We start from the raw sequence: 14,218 nt of genomic DNA, 5'->3' as shown, positions 1-14,218 counted from the left end.
GCGGGATTCACACTCATGCGCTCTGTTGCTGATAAACTGGATGTAATTTAAGTTTTGTTGGTTTTAAATGAAAATAAATATTATGAACAAGACACTCTGTTACAGGTATAGAGTCTACGGAGACAAGATGGTGAGTATCAGGTTTATTGAACCACCAGTATAGAGTGAAACTTGACGGGGTACAGATGGGCTGATGATAGTTCGGGTTTGTTCATGCTCAGAGTGCGCTGGAAAAAAACAACAAAAAAAACACGCTGGACACTGGAGATCGTTGGGGACTGGGTAGTAAAACACTGGAGGCGGGTAGGTAACATTGAGGGAGTCCTTAAGGTAAGCAGAAGAGGTTAGTACCTTTCTCTTAACAAGACTGGACAGTGACTGCGTGGGTGTGCGTGCCTTTTGTGCTCCTGGTGATTGTGGTGGTGATTAACCGCAGGTGTGTGTGGTTAGAGGGGGTCTCCTCGGCAACGCCAGGCTCTGTGGAGGGAGAAACAGAAGGGTGGTGAGGCTTTAATAGTGAGACGTGGAAAGTGGGGTGTCTCCAAAACTCAGGTGGGAGCGGGAGCTGGAGCTGGTAAGTGACGGGGTTGATCTGCTTTGTGATCGTGTAGGGGCCAATGAACCTGGGACTGAGCTTCCTGCACGGGAGGCGCAATCTGATGTCCGTTGTGGACAGCCATACTTTCTGTCCCGGCTGGAAGGTGGGAGTGTTGGAACGCTGAAGGTCAGCTGTCATCTTGCACCTGAGCAGGGCTCGCTGGAGTTAGTGATGAGCTGAGTCCCAGACCCTCACGCTTTCCCAGAACCAGTAGTCGACTGCTGGTACATCTGATGGTTCCCCCGACCAGGGGAACAATAAGGGTTGGTAACAGAGCATGCATTGAAAGGATGTTAGGCCAGTGGTCGCTTGGAGGGAGTTCTGGGTGTACTCGGCCCAACCCAGGAGCTGGTTCCAGGAATTCTGGTGACCATGGCAGAAGGTACAGAGCAATCTGCTGATCTCCTGGATCTTCCACTCCGTCTGTCTGTTTGTCTGTGGATGGTAACCAGACGATAGACTTACGGTCACACCTAGGAGTGAAAGGAATGCCTTCCAGACTCAAGAGATAAACTGTGGGCCTCTGTCCAACATGATGTCCTCAGGGATTCCGTAATACCGAAAGATCACATTAAACATCAACTCAGCGGTTTCTAAGGCCATGGGCAGGCCCTTCAGGGGGATGAGCCGACATGACTTGCAGAATCTGTCTACAACAACAAGGATGCAAGTATAGACATCGGACACAGGTAGGTCAGTGATGAAGTCCACTCCTAGGTGTGACCATGGCCGACTCAGAACGGGCAGCGGAAGGAGCTTACCGGCAGGGAGGTGTCAGGGACTCTTAGAGATGGCACACACCCGACACCCTCTCACGTACCTCCTGACCTCTCCCGCCATGTTGGGCCACCAGAAACGATCCCGTAGCAACGAGAGGGTTTCATTGGCCCCCGGGGTGGCCAGTGCCCAATGAAGTGTGAGCGGAGTGAATCAGTGGGTTGTGCCATGTTCGTGGGTTGTACTGGTGTCCTGGTGGGCAGGGTTTCTTCTGACCAGGCGATGGGACTCATGAATATCTTTTCTGACAGAATGGGTTCGGACCGCTTAGGCTGCTCCTCGGAGGCGAAAAGGCAAGAGAGGGCATCCGCCTTCACATTCTTCGAACCGGGTCGATAGGAGATGGAAAAGTTGAACCTGGTGAAGAAGAGGGCCCAACGAGCTTGGCGGGGGTTGAGTCGCTTGGCATCTCTCAAATACTCAAGGTTCTTGTGATCAGTAAGTACCAGGAATGGATGTTGGGATCCCTCCAGCCAATGCCTCCACTCTTCCAGGGCCAGCTGGATGGCAAGTAGCTCCCTGTTCCCAATGTCATAGTTGACCTCCACCGGGCTGAATTTCCAGGAGAAGAAGGCACATGGATGGAGTTGGCTGGGCGTCCCCTGCTGTTGTGACAACACCGCTCTGGTGGTGGATGTGTCAACTTCCACGATGAAGGGTTTTGCAGGATCGGGATGGACTAGGAGGGCAGCGGTGGTGAAGGCTCTTCAGGTCTTCGAAGGCCTTCGTGGCTGCTGGATTCCTGGACAGAGACTTGGGCTTACTGCGCAGGAGATGAGTGACTGGACTGGAAATTACTCTGTATTTCTGGATGAATCTTCGGTAAAAATTTGCAAAACCTAGGAAGCGTTGGAGTTCTTTGATAGTGGAAGGTGTTGGCCAGTTCCTGATGGCATCCACCTTCCCCTCGTCCATCCGGATGCCACTGCTGTCAATGTTATATGCAAGGAACTGCACTGATGGCTTGTGGAAGGAGCCTTTCTCTGCCTTGAGATACAGCTGGAACTCCCTCAGGCATTGTGATGGCGATGGTTGACCAGGCTCCGGGAGTAGATCAGGATGTCGTCGATGTATACCAGGACTGACTTGTGGAGGAACTCCCGGAGCACCTCGTGGATGAAGTCCTGGAATACGGAGAGGGTGTTAGCTAGGCCATCACCAGATATTCATAGTGGCTGGTAGGGATCACAAAGATGGTCTTCCACTCGTCCCCCTCACGTATCTGGATGAGGTTGTATGCACTGCGGAGGTCCAACTGGTGAAGACAGTGGCACCATGGAGATGTTCTAGCGCAGTTGGGACGAGAGGAAGGGGATATCGGAATTGAACTGTTATTTTATTGAGTGTCTGGTAGTCGATGCAGGGCCGCAAGCCTCTGTACTTCTTGGCCACGAAGAAGAATGGTCGAATATAGCCCTGATCAAGTGCCTCCTAGATGTATTCTTCCATGGCCTTCTCCTCCGGCAGGGAGAAGGGATAGATCTTTCCCCTGGGCACTTGCTCACCCGGAAGCAGATCAATGGCACAGTCCCATGGCCGATGGGGAGGCAGCTTGGAAGCCCGTTGAGGACAGAACACGTCGCTGAAGTGGGCGTAGCAGGGTGGAATATTAACAGAACGCCATTCGAGGGGACTCTCAATAGACGTTGCACAGACGGAAATACTGCTGGAACGAGACGTGGAAGGAACAGGCAGTGCAGTTAAACAACTTGAAACAATTCTCTCCCCATTTGAGGACCTCACCGGACTTCCAGGAGATGACAGGATTATGCTGCTCTAGACATGGGCGCCCTAGGATCATGTCAGCGGTGGAATCCTCGAGAACCAGTAGGTCTATGTTTTCCACATGAAGAATACCAGTTTGGATCTGAAGGGGGACGGCAAGGAGACTAACCTGCCACCGGCTTGCCGGTAATGGATTCAACTTGGAAGACGGTCGGAGTACGAGTCGTCGGGAGGTGAAGCTGACGGCAGAGGGCACCTGGTCCTGGCATTCTTCGAGACATGCCTGCATACAAGTGGCGAAGCGGATGGACAACTGGATGAAGCGTTCTAGCCCGATGGAATCCTTGTATGCAGCGAGATGCAACCGCACGTGGGGATCCAATCCTTGACGATAGGTAGTCAGAAGGGATTGATCGTTCCATCCGCTGGTGGCTGCCAAGGTCTGAAACTGCAAGGCATACTCATTTACAGACATATTTTGCTTTAAATTATATAATTGATATGAATGATATCACCCACTGAAGCATCCTATGCAGGCTTCCCGAAGACTTCCTGAAATGAGCGGTGAAACTGGATAGCGATTGCATGATGGAATTATTTTGGGCATACAGGGTTTCAGCCCAACGCAAGGCTTTGCCGCTCAGTTGTGATACGATGAACGCCACACGAGAATGATCGGTCGGATATTGGTGCGGCTGCATGTCCAGGACCAGCGAGCACTTCAGGAGGAATCCATTGCAATCCTTCACCGATCCAGAGAAGGGTGCTGGCTTGGCCATGGGACTGGCAAACCGGGGTGACGTGGAAGAGGTGCTGGTCGATCCGGAAGTGTCGCAGGCGTAGGTGATGGTGATCTGGATGGTAAGGCATATGGCCAACAGCATCAACCAGTTCTTGGAAGGGATCCGCGTGACTCATACTGGTGCTCATGGTTGTTGTCCGGTCTTCTGTTATGGGTACAGAGTCAATCAATCAATCAACTTTATTTATATAGCGCTTTTACAGTCACGATTGTGTCAAAGCAGCTTCACAGTGTCAAACAGGATAATATTGCGACAAAATTAGATTTGGCTGTACAGTCGTACTGGAGAAAACAGTGATGTTATCAGCTTATTTTAATTTATCATATAGCAACAATGTTGGCAGGTCAGTATTATAGTTTATAGAATTAAGACCTAATTCATACATTTTATTTGTATAATAAATTGAATAACTTTAATCATATTTTTAGTGTCCCCAACTGAGCAAGCCAAGCCAAAGGCGACAGTGGCAAGGAACCAAAACTCCATCAGGGCGTGATGGAGAAAAATAAACCTTGGGAGAAACCAGACTCAGTCGGGGTGCCAGTTCTCCTATGGCCTATTAACACACCGTGTAAGATTATTATTCTGGCAACCTTACAGGTAAGAAATCATATTAGATTGGAATATTCAAAATTTCAGGGTATCACGGAAGAGACAGATTTATTTGGAAATAAATAATGGGATGGGGCGTCGATTACACAAGAGTATGAATACATGAAAGATCGGAATTATTGCGCCGAAGACGGGTTTTGAGCATGTCGTGCCAGTGAGGCAAATTCAGAGGAGACACCAATTGACACGGCTCAGCAGACACTCCAGGATGAGCTGGTCATGTCCAGGCAGGTCCACCATCCGATCCGGACAGGGCCCAGATCCGGGATAAACCTCGGGATAAACAGAGAGACTAACATTAGCGTAGATGCCACTCTTTTTATGATGTAACGAGTACATCAGGTGTTATGGGAAGTGTTCCCGGTTCCGGCTGACCTAGTTAATGCAGCCTAACTATCAGTCAATTGAATTGAATAATGAAAGTTAAAAATGTTCTATGTGTATGCCATAGTAAAGAGATGTGTTTTTAGTCTAGATTTAAACTGACAGAGTGTGTCTGCTTCCCGAACAATGCTAGGAAGACTATTCCACAGTTTAGGAGCTAAATAGGAAAATGATCGACCGCCTGCAGTTGATTTAGATATTCTAGGTATTATCAACTGGCCAGAGTTTTGAGACCGCAATAGACGTGATGGAGTATAATGCGTTAAGAGCTCGCTTAAGTACCGGGGAGCTAAACTATTTAGTGCTTTGTAAGTAATAAGCAAGATTTTAAAATGTATGCGATGTTTAATAGGGAGCCAGTGCAATGTTGACAGAACTGGACTAATATGATCATACTTCCTGGTTCTAGTAAGAACTCTAGCTGCTGCATTTTGGACCAGCTGGAGTTTGTTTATTAAGCGAGCAGGGCAACCACCCAGTAGAGCATTACAATAATCTAGCCTTGAGCTCATGAACGCATGTACTAACTGTTCAGCATTTTGCATTGAAAGCATGTGCCATAATTTAGATATATTTTTAAGATGATAGAATGCAGTTTTACATATGCTAGAAACGTGGCTTTCAAATGAAAGATTGGTATCAAAGAGCACACCCAGGTTCCTCACTGACGACAAGGGCTTGACAGAGCAGTCATCAAGTGTTAGACAGTATTCTCGGTTACTACTTGTGGAGCTTTTCTGTCCAATAATTAAAAATTCAGTTTTATGGGGTCTAGGGGTCTAGAGTCTAGATGGGGAGTATCAGGTTTATTGAACAACCAGTATAGAGTGAAACTTGACGGGGTGCAGATGGGCTGATGAGAGTCCGGTTTTGTTCTTGCTCAGGGTGCACTGAAAAAATAAATAAATAAATAAATAAATAATTGCTAGAGAGGAACGCTGGAGAACACACACACGCTGGACACTAGAGATCGCTGGAGACTGGGTAGTAAACGCTGGAGGCGGGTAGGTAACATCTAGGGAATCCTTAAGGTAAGCAGAAGAGGTTAGTACCTTAAGCCTAGTTCACACTGCCTGATTTTTGCCCCGATTTTGAGTCGCCGACAGGTTTTGCGAAATCGCCGACAAATGCCCGAGATCACAGGCAAATCGGTGCTCGTGCACGCGAGTGACAATCACGCAGTGTGAATAATCAAAGACGCAATCAGAGAGAATCGCCGACAAGTCGCAGACGCCGGTGAGATATTTGGCATGCTAAATATCTGGACCTGTCGGCGATTCAAACTCCTGCTGTGTGAACTGCGTTCTGACTGGAAATCACATCGGTGATGACCGACAGCCAATGAAAGAGTGAGATACAGGGCAGCAGGACGTTCAGGGAGTTATAGAGCAGAATATCAGTATTTTAATAGATATATTTACAATTCTATCAAACAGAAACAAAGGCCAAACATTTGCACATCCAGCCACAGCAGCAGCACATTACAAAATTGTTTATTTACCTCAAACTGTCTTTGCAGAACACAATCCTGGCTCCCTCTGTCTCTCCAACAATTTCTTCCGCCATAATCTTTTTTTCTTTTTCTCCACAAATCAGCGCACATAGCCTACAGTTTGGAGCAAACGTTGTGCAGTTTATCATTTTAAATAACAATTCAAAGACTCGCGCGAGAACTCCGGTCTAACGCACGTGTGATCTCGCATTGTTTACTCGGCACATCGTCATGCAGTGTGAATAGAGCAGTGACCCGACGAGTTTGAAAATCGTGCAGTCTGAACTAGGCTTTACTCTTAATGAGACCGGACAGTGACTGCTTTGTGTGTGTGCCTTTTGTGCTCCTGGTGATTGTGGTGGTGATGAACTGCAGGTGTGTGTGGTTAATACTCAGGTGAGAGCGTGCGCTGTGATTCGGGAGCCTGGCATGTCTGTGACACACCCAAAGTTATTGTTATATATTTCCAGTCGAAAGACCTGTTTATCAAGCATTTTTACTTTAGTTACATGTTTTTTTTAAATATGACAACAATCACATAACCCAGAGAGAGAGAGAGAGAGAGAGAGAGAGAGAGAGAGAGAGAGAGAGAGAGAGAGAGAGAGAGAGAGAGAGAGAGAGAGAGAGAGAGAGAGAGAGAGAGATTGCACTGTCCGAGAGTTTGGGAATATTCACATGTGGTGATGTGATCAATTATTATTGCTAGTGAGGGCGAGATGGTACATTCCATTGCGTAAATTAAGAGCGACGTGGTACATTCCACTTGTATAAAGAGGAGTGAGTCTGACATCTAAGGCGTGTCACTTGGGGTCTCTGTGTTGACGTCATTTCTAGTGCGCCGTGTTTACATCCTGGAGGTAAGAGCTACTGGTGGCAGCGGTAGTTTGGAATATGTTTGAAGGGGTAATTTGACGCCCATATATTTCACAGTATGGCGGAGGAGTGTGTTGGACGCATCGAGCGGCTTTATCTCTGCAAAACAGTGCAGTTTGCACGCCATTGAGTGCGCGGAGTGATGTGAGTCATTGTTTGCAGGTATGGTATATGTATTTTCATGCTCGGGCTAATGGGGCAGTAATTTATATTTTTAATACATGTCTTATGTTTTATTAGTGACACGGGGGCCAGGCAGTGTTGCAGCAGGCTTTGTGGGCGCCGTAGACATCGTAATGTTTCATCCTGAAACACGACTTATATCATCTCTAACTTACGTGCTAATGAATGCTTGAACTGAAACGTGTTCCTTTGGACTATTTGGATTGTCTCGTTCGCTCTTAGTGCTGATTTCCTCGACTGTTTTTCTGTTATACTGTTATACACCAGACAATGTATTTGCTGTGACTTTACAGGTAACACGTTCATATCATTATACCTCGATGACCAGAACAATAGAGCGTTCTAGGCCGCCGGTGGCGCATTGAGATTCGAGAGATTTGAACTTTAGTGCCCTGAGGATTCAAAGGGGGTAAATGGTGACGAAAGCTGTATGTTTGTCACTATTTTGTGTTTGTACATGTTTTTTTGTTGTTTTGTTACTTTCTCCGAAATTGTTTTCTTTGTTTTATCTGTTTGTTTGTTTATTTTATTGAATGATATTGTGATCTTGCAGTCAAAGAGCATTGGTTAGGACAGTCACCATTTGTGACATTGGTCCTTCTGATAGCATGTGACAAGTGTTTGTTTGTTCGACTCATAACGTGTGTATGTTTCTCATCCTGTTTTCTTTCCCTTCAGAATTGGGGTACCAGTATTAGCCGTGTCCTTTGTGTGTGGCGGTGGTTCGGCTGTCGGCCTGCAGTGTTCACAACGGGGTGTTTTGGTGCTGTGTTATGAGAGCACGAGAGATTGCTGTGTTTATCCGATAGGCAAGACGAAACCCCCAGTTCTGAAGTGGTAAAGTAATATTGCAGGGATATATATATATATATAAGAAGTTTTATGAGTAATTGTACTCTTTTTAAAAAAAATGTTATATTAAAGAGACTGGTCCTGTATCATTCTTGAATGTTTATTAAATAAATTGTGTAAAACATTTCATTTGTCTGATATCTGTCTCAGCCACTACGGATCTGTGTGCTTTTGGTATTTTATGTACCTGCGGGTCCCCGGCCAATTTCCGGGGTGGCGTAGTCGAGTTGCCATAAATTGGCTAAATTGCTTTTTGATGATGCAGAATGCCACACACACATAATGTATACACATTAAAACATGATTTCAGACATTCAAACAGAACCAAACAAGTGTGTTCTCCATTGGCTGCGGCTGGATGCATATGATCGGCGAGAGTAGCTGAGTGCAGGCGGGGAGGAGCTGCAAACGGAGACGTGAAGTTGGACACTTCCTGCTTCCTGTAGTGACGCTTGCGCTGCGTTTGCAAACTTTATCACAGCTGAAGTTAAATAAATGCAATATTTCTCAAAAACACAGATGTTTCAAATGACATTTTCATTCAACACTTTATATACTGCTTAATAAAGCGTCTATTTGCACAATATTAAAGTTCAACATATAAACCTACACTATCAATAAAGTGTTGTCAACAGATTTTATCAGTTTTAGTTTGATAAACATGACAATATAACATCGCGACTACATGAAAATAGGTTTTACTGTTATAAATAAGTGATTTGTGAGAATTAGCGTAACATAAGGTTTTATAATAAACACGAAACACACGTGATTGCTTTTGTTACGTGCTTAATTGGTTTCCCTCCCCCTTTCGTTATTGGTTGTTTCTCCCCTTCGCTCTGGTTTGCTTGTCTCTCTTTTGTTCTACTGTCATTCATTTTTAGGTGCTGTGATTGGTTGCTGATCGAGATTACTCCGTATGATGGACAGGGAATTGGACCAATCATCTACTGCGCTTTAATATAAAGGACACCTGGTGGAACAGAAGAGGAGAGGGGCGGAGCTTGTGTGTTTGTTGGCTGGCTGTGCCAGTTGTTTGTTGAGGCTACTGACTTAGTGGTGGTTCGCTTGCTTTTGTGTTTCTTCAGAGAACCTGTTCGATCCAGTGACGGACCGGTCACTTGGCCGAAATTCGGAGCGTGGTTTGTCTACCACTGCTTTTGATGTGAGTAAAAACATTTCATTGGTGCCGCTGTTTAGAGAGATGGAAGTGGACAGTTATTTTGGTGCATTTGAGAGAATTGCGGGGTCGTTGAAGTGGCCAAAGGAAGTGTGGACGTTGATGTTGCAATGTAGGCTTGTGGGGAAGGCTATGGAAGTATTTTCTACGTTGTCTATGGAAGATAGTCGGAAATATGAGACCGTGAAAGCAGCTATCTTGCGCGCTTATGAATTAGTGCCGGAAGCGTACAGACAAAAGTTTCGTAACCATAGGAAAATTAGCAGTCAGACGTTCGTGGAATTTGGAACAAAGAACAATGTCAGCAGCACACAGGTGGAGCTGTCGTCACATCAGTCGGCAACTCTGATATCAGTCCGTCAGAACGCGCTACAGATTTTCTGTTCCGGGACGGGCTTTCTCACAAAGCCGCCCCCAATTATCAGTCAGGATAATTGTATTTCTTAAGAAACAGATCCTTCGAACGGCCTATCATCTGTCATTTGGGGAAGTTGTATTAGTTTCATGACAGGGCGTGTGTACATCTTGTCTCTTACTTGGACTTTGGCTGTCCGAATTCTCCCATCAGCTCCTGCATAGGTCTCTGTTATAGTACCCACAGGCCACAAAGCTCGTGGGAGTTGATGATCGATTAGCAGTACCACTTGTCCCACTGCTATCTCTTTGCCATCCGTTCTCCATTTCTGTCTACCTTGTAGTTCTGGTAAGTAGCAGCGGGTGAAAGCACTCCAGAACTGATCGGCCAATACCTGGCTATGTCGCCACCTGCGTTTCCCCAAGAGTTCGTTGGAGTCATAAAGGACTTGCGGCAATGAAGCATCATGGTGTCCCATGAGTAACAGGTTGGGAGTCACAGGATCCAGGTCTGCAATGTCTGATGAGACATAGCCAAGTGGCTTGGAATTGAGTATGCCTTCAACCTCCACTAGCAATGTTTGCATGACAGGTTCAGGCACAGATTGTTCCCGAAGAATGACTCGCAAGGCTGTCTTAATGGATTTCACTTCTCGCTCCCATGTTCCGCCGAAGTGCGGGGCACTAGGTGGGTTAAAGCGAAACTGGATCTGCTGTTTGACCAGCTGTACCTGAAGTTCAGGAGCCATTCGACTAAAGGTGTCCTTCAACTCGTGTTCACCTCCAGTAAAGTTAGTGCCATTGTCACAGAGTATCTCAAAAGGCTTTCCTCGTCGGGCTATGAAACGTCACAAAGAAAGGAGAAAGGCATCTGTGTCCAGGTGTTTAAGGAGATCGAGATGTAAACATCTGGTTGTTAAGCACTTGCCAGCAGCCATATCAGCCTGTAGCCCAAGACTGGTTTCCCTCTGAAGCTAAGCAGGGCTGAGCCTGGTCAGTACCTGGATGGGAGACCAACTGGGAAAACCAGGTAGCTGCTAGTAGAGGTGTTAGTGAGGCCAGCAGGGGGTGCTCACCCTGTGGTCTGTGTGTGTCCTAACGCCCCAATATAGTGATGGGGACACTATACTGACAAAGAGCACCGTCTTTCGGATGAGACGTTAAACCGAGGTCCTGACTCTCTGTGGTCATTAAAAATCCCAGGATGTCCCTCGATAAAGAGTAGGGGTGTAACCCCGGCATCCTGGCCAAATTTGCCCATTGGCCCCTGTCCATCATGGCCTCCTAATAATCCCCATATCCTGATTGGCTTCATCACTCTGTCTCCTCTCCACCATAAGCTGGTGTGTGGTGAGCGTTCTGGCGCAATATGGCTGCCGTCGCATCATCCAGGTGGATGCTGCATATTGGTGGTGGTTGAGGAGATTCCCCCCTTCTATGTAAAGCGCTTTGAGTGCCTTGAAAAGCGCTATATAAATCAAACGCATTATTATTATTATTATTACTTGTATAAGATCCCCCATCTCTTTTCCTGACGACGTCCTATTTTTACATGAAATGCACCGAAGCAGTCTGTGCCGGTGGAGTAGAATGGTGGCTTGAAGAGACGTAGCCGACAGGGAGGAAGATCCGCCATCTGAGGGGTCTGTGGCTTAGCACGCCAAAACTGGCAGTCCTGACATGAATGTTGGTGTTTGCGTACAGCTTCGCGGCCTCTAAGCACCCAGTATCTACGGCGTAGCTCAGCCAGAACTCGCTCTGCACCAGGATGATGGAGCTGTTGATCCACATCTTGGATGAGTAGCTTTGTGATATGATGTTGGGGATCTAAGACAATTGGGTGAATGATCTCTGAATCCAGGGTTTCAGCACGGCGAAGTCGCCCACCTACCTGAATAAGCTCAGTGTCTTTATCGTACTCAGGGGCAAGAGAACTCAGGCGGCTGTCTGGTGGAATGGACTGTCCAGCCTTCAATGCTCTGAATTCGTCCGGGAATGAATCAAGCTGTGACTGTGCTAAGAGGAGCTTCTCTGCCTGTATATACTTTGAGGCTTCCCAAGAGGTGTCAGTGTTGGCCGCCCCTTCGGCGGACTCGACAGTAGCTTGAACAAGCTCCTTCCAAGTTCTGAATTGACTGAGGTCTGAAGGTACTGAACGGGGAATGACAGTAACTGCTCCCATGAAGGATGCTCTTTTCATCTCACACAGGTCAGGTTCAATATCTGTGTTGGGTGTCAGCGGCCACATATCTTGTGATTCAGTTAGGAAGGATGGCCCAGATCTCCACTGGTGTGGTCCTGCTAACGTTGCCAATGTGAGACCTCGGGTGATATGGTCGGCTGGATTTCGAGCAGAGTCAACATACCTCCACATCTGGTAACATCTGTTAAAGTCTGAATCTCGGCTACTCTAGACCCCACAAAGACCTTGTATCTGCATGACTCCGATATCCACCAATGCAACACAGTAGTGGAATCTGTCCAATATGTGACTTGATGAATGGGAATGGTAAGTTCAGTCTGTATCACTTTGGCCAGCTGAGCTCCAGAAAGTGCAGCGCACAACTCTAAGCGGGGCATAGATAGACATTTACGGGGAGCCACTCTGGATCGAGCCAGGACAAAGGCAATATGGACCTTCTCACTCTCATCAGTGCTGCGAAGGTAGGCCACGGACCCATATACCCTCTCTGAAGCGTCACAAAGGACATGTAACTCCCTAACCGTGGAAGGAGTGTCATCGCCGCCAAACGCATAATGCCGAGGGAATTGTAGTTCGGTGATACTGGAAAGCTCTGCAACCCACATTGACCTTTTCTCACGTAGATATAGGGGTTCGATAGGGTCATCCCAGCTGAGGTTTTGTTTCCAGAGATCCTGGATAAGAGTCTTAGCCCTGGTGGTGAATGGGATGATAAATCCCAGTGGGTCGTATTGGCTTGCCAACGTCTTATAAAGGTTTCTCATAGTGGGCTGAACAGGCTCTGCTAAGCGGTTAGAAATATTGTCTTCCTCTCTGCCCTTGATCTGCCCTTCATCCTCTCTGCCCTTGATCTAGCCACCTCCCACCAGTCCCGTGCAGTACCATAGAGGACAGTACGAAAGGTTGCTAGAATGTCTGCAACATCCAGGGGGTGTAATGCCAGAAAGTCTTGACATCTGGTCAAGTATAACACGGAGTCACCATCTTCTGAAGGTTTGCCAAAGGAAGGAAAGGTTAGTTTCAAATGGTCACTCTTGACCACAGAGGATGGCTGGGAAGGAAGTGGAAACATAGACGGGGTGGTATGGTGGGATGTTTCGCCTTCTGTAGCAGTGGTATGAAGGGGTGCTTGGGGTACCATTGCTTGAATATCCCTCACTGTTTTCTCAGACGTTTTGAAATAATTACTTGTTTCTACTTTCAGCTCTTTCAGGGAGTCACTTAAGGTATTCGGTTGGACACTACATTGACTGATCTCCCGGGGAAGTTGGCCACGCTTTCTGCACCTCTAGCTGCAATTGTTCCACCATGAATCGGACTTCAGAGACTATGGTGTGTTCACTTTTCTGCAGTTCTCCTGTTACCATCACATTCATGGCTTTTGTAAGTTGATCAGAGTCCTCTCCTTCACGTTGTTTCTGAGCAGTCATCGTGGTATGAAGCTGCTGGTGGGTGGAGTTAATGTTAGCAGTCAAGGTTTCAAACTGGGCTTCATGCAGTGAATTTGTGGTTGCAACCTCCTGGGTGAGTACCTTCAAAGCTTGGTCCTGCTGTTTGAGCCAGTTAAACAGGATATCCCAGTTCCCTTTTACTTGCTCTGACAACTCATAAATTCCTCTGCCAGGAGTTGGGAGAAATCCAGGCAAGTCCTGCTGTGTTCCTGACGGAGGTGAAGAAGGTGATATTTCTGTGGAGGTGCACAGCTGCATGAGATCCGTCGGTGAGGGAGCATTTTCCCCAGTCTGTGGAGTAGCGACGCGCACATGGGTTCTGGCAGGACTACGAAACAATGTGGGTGTAGAGTAGAAGGTGGGAACAGGAGGTGGTGGTCTGGGTGGTTGTGGGGTTTGTTGCACTGGGACCCAGTTGGGTGTTGCAATGTCGGGAGAATCAATTACCACAAAAGTCGATGGTGGTGGAGTGGTACTGGCCATGGTTGCTGTGTGTATGGAAATGGAATGGGCAATGGTGAAATGTAAAAATAAAAAAAAATATGTAATGAAATTACTATTGGGCTTGTCTCAATTTCTTCAATTTTTGGGGCCCCAAAATAACACACTACAATGAGGTTACAATTTTATTTTCCAGAAAAGGAAATACAATTGGTCTGGGGAGTGTTTTTGTTTTTGTTTTTTTTCAATGGGAACCCAAATAACAAACTACAAAATGGTGGCACACTTCA

The 14,218-nt window shown here is 46.8% G+C and overlaps 1 long non-coding RNA gene across 1 annotated transcript; it reads left to right on the top strand.

Moving 5' to 3' along the window:
• Positions 1 to 7,149: 7,149 nt before the first annotated feature.
• Positions 7,150 to 8,295, top strand: LOC137041895 (uncharacterized). The gene is made up of 3 exons (XR_010898174.1): positions 7,150 to 7,248; positions 7,322 to 7,426; positions 7,505 to 8,295. It is a non-coding gene; the product is annotated as an uncharacterized lncRNA (long non-coding RNA).
• The last annotated feature ends 5,923 nt before the right edge of the window (positions 8,296 to 14,218 follow it).

The sequence above is a fragment of the Pseudorasbora parva genome, chromosome 15, assembly GCF_024679245.1.
Source record: "Pseudorasbora parva isolate DD20220531a chromosome 15, ASM2467924v1, whole genome shotgun sequence".
In the NCBI taxonomy this organism is placed as follows: Eukaryota; Metazoa; Chordata; class Actinopteri; order Cypriniformes; family Gobionidae; genus Pseudorasbora; species Pseudorasbora parva.
Note: the sequence above shows the minus strand (reverse complement) of the source record. Positions and strands in the feature narration are given on the sequence as shown.